At 35.7% G+C, this 7,983-nt stretch overlaps 1 protein-coding gene across 1 annotated transcript in view; it reads right to left on the reverse strand.

Moving 5' to 3' along the window:
• Positions 1-4,070, reverse strand: part of LOC128493243 (uncharacterized) — a 100,248-nt gene extending 96,178 nt beyond the window's left edge. Inside the window, exon 1 of the mRNA XM_053465728.1 lies at positions 3,961-4,070. The gene's annotated coding sequence lies outside the window, so the exon portion shown is untranslated. The remainder of the gene's footprint in view (positions 1-3,960) is intronic.
• Positions 4,071-7,983: the final 3,913 nt, after the last annotated feature.

Consider the following 7,983-nt stretch of genomic DNA (forward strand, 5'->3'; position numbering starts at 1 on the left):
CAGGACTCCTTGTTTTTCTTTGCACTGAAGATAGTTCTTAATGATTTTGGCTGTATGTTTGGGGTTGTTGTCATGCTGGAGAATACATTTTGGGCCAATCAGATGCCTCGCTTATAGTATTGCATGATGGACAAGTATCTGCCTGTTCTGAGCATTGAGGAAACCATTAATTCTGACCAAATCCCCAACTCCAACCCATTTGCAGAAATACAGCCCCAAACTTGCAAACCGTGCTTCACTGTTGCCTACAAACATTGTACGGTAGTCATTCTTGTACTGATCTCCAGACCTTCAGCGAACAAACTGCCTTCTGCTACAGCCAAATATTTTACATTTTGACTAATCATTCCATAGCACTTGCTGCCATTTTTCCGCATCCCAATTCCTGTGCTTTCGTCAACAGTTGAGTTGTTTAGCCTTGTTTGCTTTGACATTTACACCTGCGAGAGACCTGGCTGATGCAGTATAACTACCTTGTGTATTGTTGCTGTACTTAGTCTTGCCATGGTTTTGCCACGACTTTTGACATTAAACTGTCTTCAGCAACTTCAGCTTGTTACTGAGTTTGGTTGTTCCTCATCCAATTATATCCCCCTACATAGCTGTCTATTTTAGTCAATGACCTTGTTTTAAACAAAATATTAACCTGATTAGTACCTGTTTGGTATGATTGTTTAATCATACACGTAACTATGAATACACACCTGCCTAAAGCTTTTGCTCAGTACTGTGTGTATATGTATGTATGTATATGTGTATAATATATATATATATATATATATATATATATATATATACACACATCAATTGTTTGGATTGATATCTGGTGAATTTGGAGGCCAAGTCAACACCTTGAACTCATTGTTGTGTTCCTCAAACCATTCCTGACCCACTTTTGCTTTGTAGCAGGGCGCATCATCCTGCTGAAAGAGGCTGATGCCTGAAAGGGCGTACATGGTCTGCAACAATGTTTAGGTAGGGAGTCAAAGTAACATCCACATGGATGCCAGGATCCAAGGTTTCTCAGCAGAACATTGCCCAAAGCATTACTGGTGCCATGTATTCCTCAGGTAAGTGACGCACTTGGCAATCCACATGATGTAAAAGAAAACATAATTCAACCTACCAGATCACCATCAGAACCACCATTAACTTTTTCAGCAATTTGAGCTACAGTAGCTAGTCTGTTGGATTTGACAACACAGGCCTGCCCCCCCATGTGCATAAATAAGCCTCAGCCGCCCATGACCCTGTCGCCGGTTCAAGACTTTTCTTTTCTTGGACCACTTTTGATACTGACCACTGCAGACGGGGAACACACCACAAGAGCTGAAGTTTTGGAGATGCTCTGACTCTTAGCCATCACAATTTGGTCGTTGTCAGTCACTCAGATCCTTACACTTCTTTTCCTGCTTCTAACACATCAACTTTGAGGACAAAATGCTTACTTGCTGCCTAAGTAACCCACTGACAGGTGCCATGATAACAAGATTATCACTTTATCAGTGGTCATAATGTTATGGCTGATCGGTGTACCTACAAATAATTTAAAAACTCAATAATAAATATCAATTAATCCAACACATATAAAAGAAAAAAATGAACCCCTCTAACTTTTATAAAAATACAGAAATCAAAATCCCACCATAAATAAAATACAATACAACAAATATGGATCTAGGTGTACTAGTGCCATGTGTGGGCTACCTCCGTGGTGCCCCCTCTTTTGTCATCACCCCCAGGATCCTTTTGTCCCCTCCTTCACTGTACTACACTTCTTCTCATGTACTTCAAATAAACAACACATAGAAACAGCATTGCAGGTATAGATCAACTGAATAAGACATGCAAACACTGTATTTGCAGATACAGATTAAATAGATAATACATGAAAACATAGCATTGCAAGTATAGAGCAACTGAATAACACACAAACCCAGTCTTGCAGGCATTGGTAAGCTCACAAACAGCCTGCCTGGGCCATATTTGTGCCCAAACAGCCTGCTTGTGCCATGTGTGCCCCAAACAGCCTGCCTGTGCTATTTTTGCCCCCAAGCAACCTGCCTGTGCCGTATTTGCTCCCTACTTTCACATCCGTATTCATGCTATGACATACATACATACATAAATAAATACATACTCACACGTACTCATTCATTTACTTGTGGACACATACTCATTCATTTGCTTGTTCATTCATTGACACATACTCATTGCAGACTCAAGGAGTAGCTCTCGCTGTACTAGTAAACAGTAACAGTATTTCCATTAGGTTTGCATAATCTTTTTTAAGGTTTTCACCAACCCAAGCTCTTAAAAAAGCGATATGAATTGCATCAATGCAAGCTGAAGAAAAGTGTTATTACATATGATCTTATGGCCATTCTTGTGTTTCAAGGCCAAAAAGTGTGTTTCGACAATATAGGTTAAATTTATGTTTTAAGTGAAATCTGGCCTGGTGTTTGGACCACCCCAGAGTATGTGACAGGTAAATCAGACTACACAGTGAAACTATCAGTGACTCATGGGCAGTACCCAGGGATGATTATTTGATCAGCATGCCTGTTGACATACATTTTCTTCTAAGTAATTGCATCTTACTTAAATGGAACTGCCACATTCACAGCATTTAGCATAATTATTTATTATAACCAAAACTATATATATATATATCATGTTCTTTTGCCTTTTCAGCCTGTGCAAAACACGAATATCCAATTAATTTACAATCATATCTCCCTCTCATCAGCCAATTTACAATGAACCAACTAACAAAATCAGCATCTTAATGAATGAGGAGAGATAATGGGGGTGAATTTTGAAGAACAGAGTTAAGGTTTCAAATAGGTATATATTGCTTATTCTAGTCCACATAACATTTCATAGGTTTACGTAGTGTACTCAACTGTAAAATATTGGATTTGATGAAAAAGACATATTTACATGAGTGGCATTTTTGAAATTATAAATGAAACAGTGAGCATTGGCCCCTCCTCCACCTGCAAGTCTATCCCTACCTGATATCTTTGCCACTGTCAGGAAATTTGAGTACTCTTTGTGTGAAACTAATTTAGACTATAAAAAAACATGCATGCATACATAGACAGGCAAAAGGGGGTAAGACATGTTATGTTTTGATATCCCAAGCTAGCACAGTCTATTAAATATTATGAAATGTTCTGTGGTTCAGTGGCATTCATTGAGGTTACTCCTAAATACACCAAAGAGGAATTGTACAAAGTTTTATGCATTCCACATCCTTAAAATACAGCACATGACCCGCTTTTGTACACAAAAAAAAGGCTTTTCTTTTTTATTCTTGGTTGAGCTCGCTGTTGCATTGCGAGCTGCATAAAAATCAGGTAAAAACAAAAACATCCAGCCGGGAGAAAAGAAAATGCTATTAAAAAAACCACGTAATTATTTATTTTAAACAAACATTCCTGTGCGTTCACATTCACCATGGACTTTATGTGTGACAAAAAATGCTGTATAGATACAGAAATAAATTATGTTTGATGTTGTTATCACAATTATTCAGCATTATCAAACCCTACAACCCTAAAAATACATTCGTAATAAATTCACATACAGGGACATTCACTATGTGGAAAGCAAGAAAAATATATGAATATTTTATTAACATGCTTTCTAGTAGTAATATTTATATAATATATTTATTGCTCGATGCCAAAGAGAATAACCAACTTTTTGAATAGTGTTTTCTGCAAACACAAAAACACAAGAAATGTTTCTACTAAGTACACAAAGCAAGCTTTACAATATTTTTAGTCTTTCCTAATAGAAAACATCTGGTAATGCTGAAAAGAAACATACAGAAACCCCCCACAGTCAAAAGGGGGAAAAAAAAGTCTCTACCCTGTTTCCTGAGACACAGAAACAGCTTAAATATTCATACTGCAAGAAAAGTTATCAAAAATATTGTATAAGATGACTTACTTGTAGCAGAGACAGTCTCTTTGACTTGTTTGGACTATGGATGCAGTCCGTCTTTCTGAGCACAAATTCCTTTCACACATTTTTACAATGAATGAGAAACTCAATAGAGACCTACTAAAAAAGGAGGGGAGTAAAATGAAGCCCAAGTTATAGAACAAGCCAGGGAAAAAACTCAATGAAAAGTGGGTGGGTTCTTCCTGAAGTTTAGTACCTCCATAGATCTCTTTCACTGATTTTTTTTTTTTAACATACAAACACAGATTTAATTTTTCAATGCCAAATTCATTGGGAAAACTTAAATTTCAACAACAAACAAATACATGAGCGTAATTATTTGAAAACTTTTTTAGCAGCAAAAATGATTTTAAGAAAAAAATAATAAACTACTTTTGGCCAGAATTATTAAAGAATTATGGAAATTATGCTTTTATTTTACCAGATTATCTTTTGATAAGTATATTTGAAAAATGACTTGATTTACAGCATCTCATTTCCCCTAAAAGTTCATTTTTGTTCAGCAAGCATGCTTATTTTTTAATGGAACATATTTTCACTTTACTTAAGAGTTAAATGTTAAGCAGGACTGTTGTTTTCATTGTTATGCTGCAGGAACCATGTTCAAACCTGTTTAAGATTAGAAAATTTTATTATTTTGTGCAGTAATCAAAATAGTCTTTCACAGGTATAAGAATCAAGAATTTGAAACAATTTCCTGCTGTTAGGTTTCCTAGAATCTGTCTGTACTTTGTGAACTTTGTTTAAAAGACTACCATTTTGACAAGCCTGATTTGTAGCATGCCAAGTAACTCATTCTATTCTATACCATCACGCTGAGTTGTGGAACATGATTTACTATAAAATGTCCCATACAAAAATTACCTTTTTCCTTTATTTTTAGGACACTTATAGTGGGTATTATAGACATGTGCATAACAAAGTAACCTAGGTGTAAAGGTTTCCTTCATCAGCATTTATGTTATACATAAGTTTGTATGTGTATCATATCTGCACATCAGTTCTCTTCTTCTTAGGATGTCTCCATGCTAACCGCTCAATACAGTGGCTCATTTACTTTGTTCTAGTAAATTTGCTTACCATATGTGACCCCTCTGATCGCCTTGCTCATGTGTCAGAGAACCTCCTATCAGAATCCAGTTGCTAAGTTTCTCAATTCAGGCATTCAGTAAAAGAAGGATGTGACTAAGAGCTAAGTTTTCAGACTGTGTAAACCACATATATTTTCCTTATATCAAACATAAACATATGACAGCTGCATGAACTGTAAAGTAGGGAGGAGCTGCAATGTTCTAACATTAATCACTGTAATAAGTTGAGAATAATAATAATTTGGAATTGGTGGTTTACTTGTCAGGTTTTCTAAAAACATATCTAGACACCAGGTATTTACTTTATTTAGTACAGTTTATTTCTTTACCTGCAAGCGATGGGGAATTCCTCACCTCTCAGCATAAATGATGAGTGCCACTGTCGTCAAATTATGAAATGAAGAACGCTGCCAGATGAATTGTGTGACAAAACATCTGAAAAGGGTTGTCCATTAGGGTCATCCTAGTAGGTTGCTACTAGACAAACTTAGTTTTTACTGATGGTGTACCCATGTGTCTGGGAGCAATTATAAAGAGGAATTGGGCAAAATAACCATGATGTTTATCTTATTTAGTTGGAGATCCTTTGAAAAAGCAGGAAGCGCTAAAATTACCAGGAGCATAAATTGCTCCACTTTATTTATATGAAGCTAACACGTTATAAGCAACAGGACAGGAAGTATACATTGTATTTGGTATAATGCAAAAAAAAAAAACAATTTGCCTGTTTCACACGTTCCTTCAAAACACTGATAACAGGTCGAACTCTGATGAAAATGGCAAAAGTGCAGAAAATCCGTCATCATTCATCCATTCGTCACCATGTGTAACTGACACCATTTCAAGCCATTTTGACATCATTACAAGCCATTTAGGTACATGTCAATGACTGATGTATAGAACTCATTGATGGTTATGGCTGTGATTGATGGGTCCAGCAACCTGTGGGAATGCAAAAGGGGGTCCAAGGTGTACCTAATAAAGTGGCCAGTGAGTGTATATATATGTGTGTATATGTATGGATGTGTAGTTGTGTGTGTGTGAGCATGGATGTGTACTGTTTGTGTGTGAGCATGGATGTGTACCTGTGTGTGTGAGCATGTGGACAGCCAATAGGTAGCAAATGCAGTTGGCCAGAGAATTAGGTTAAAATTGTTTTTTGAACTTTCATGCCAGATCATCTATGATCATCTATGATGCTATCATACCAAGTGCAACATAAGTTTAAATTGTCTAGGTGTTTTACTGTCTAATACTTTTCTATATCAATTTATTCTAAAACACTCATATTTTAGGTGATATCCTTAAAGGGTTGTCTGGCTAGCTGATACTCTTGAGCTGTGATCCAAAAAATATAATTAAAAAGTCCAATTATAGCAAAAAACAAAGGCAAAAAAAAATTCACTTCAGATTCTAAAGTGGCCACTGGTTGGTCACAAGAAGTCCCAGGTAGTTAGAGGATGCACTGCTCCATTTTTACTTGAAAAGGGCCCACTTTTGCCCCTTGGTTTTGCTATAGTAATGTTTTGGTGACAAAATAATAAAAAGCCTACAACAGCTATATATTTTTCAGGGCAATCCCATTACATGATATAAAAATGAAAATCCTATTAAATTATTAAAAGCCATGCTCCTTTTAGCAGATGTATCTAATAATAAATAGTAATTACATGTAAATTGTTCACAAAGCACATATAGGTGACTGTGTACAATATGACACACTTAAATAAAGTAATTAATCTTGCTAAAAAAAGGAAAATAAAGATAGAAAATTAACATATCTGAAATGATGGCTTATTGTTGCACATCCTGAAAGCTGCAAGTCCCATTACTCTTATCATTTGACCGAGCCATTATTGCATTTACAAAATAAAAACACATTTTTTAATATCGATCGAAGTGCCTGCCTATGAATTTAGCTACGACTTTATTTTACTAGGGGAGGGGGTTTTATAGTGGGTGGGCTGATTTCCACATATTAGATATTTTTTTCTGCATGTAGGGCAGCTGATCTCACAATAGTCACTAGGAGAAAGCTGGCACTTTTTTTACACCCTTTGTTGTCCTTGTAGCATGCAGCCGTCTTAGGGTATCTGTTCCCTGCACCAACCACTGAGCTATATAATTGTTTTATTTTTTATCTATCACTTACAGTGAATGCAATGGGAAGCCTTGATAGTGACACCACACAAGGTGTAAATAGTTACCAATCAAAGCCTAATTTGCAGGCTAGGTACTTAGTCACATAGCAAGCTTAATTAGGTCTAGGCCTCCATTTGACATTGACTCATTTTGAGGGGTAAGAGTCGATTATAGTTTGATGTTTAAGCCTGAAGTAGTGTATACGCAAATTGGATGTTTTGTCATGCAGTTTGCTGTTGCAAAGAAATTGATTTACAAGAAAATGACTATACATGTGTCTCTTTCATTATGCTGAAGTAAACATCAAGAAGATAAAAAGGATCAAAATCCACATGAAATATGAAGCCTAATGAGGTTATCCTCATTATATTACAAACATACAGCTTGATCTTCTTGGCTGTCCTGCAAAGTGCACGTTTTTCTTCACTTGTAAATGAACATTCTTTGAAACACATTTTATAACACCTTTTGAACAATTCCTGTGTAGTCCTTTTGAATTCACATTTAATATTGGATACCTTTTTATAAATTCCTTATTCCACAAATGTTTTTCAAATGTATTTTGTTAATTGGTTTGATAAATGGTACACAAATCTGACCGATTTTATATATTTTAAAAATGAAAAATTGATTTTTCCTATATTTTGCAGTATTTCATTTGTATAAAATTATAAATAAAAAGGTTCACATGGAAAATAGTAATAAGAGGTTATAGGAGCTCAGCTTTGAATTCATTTGGCAAAACATGTGTTGGACATGTCACATAAAACATTTT

The sequence above is a fragment of the Spea bombifrons genome, chromosome 1 (assembly GCF_027358695.1).
Source record: "Spea bombifrons isolate aSpeBom1 chromosome 1, aSpeBom1.2.pri, whole genome shotgun sequence".
Lineage (NCBI taxonomy): Eukaryota > Metazoa > Chordata > Amphibia > Anura > Pelobatidae > Spea > Spea bombifrons.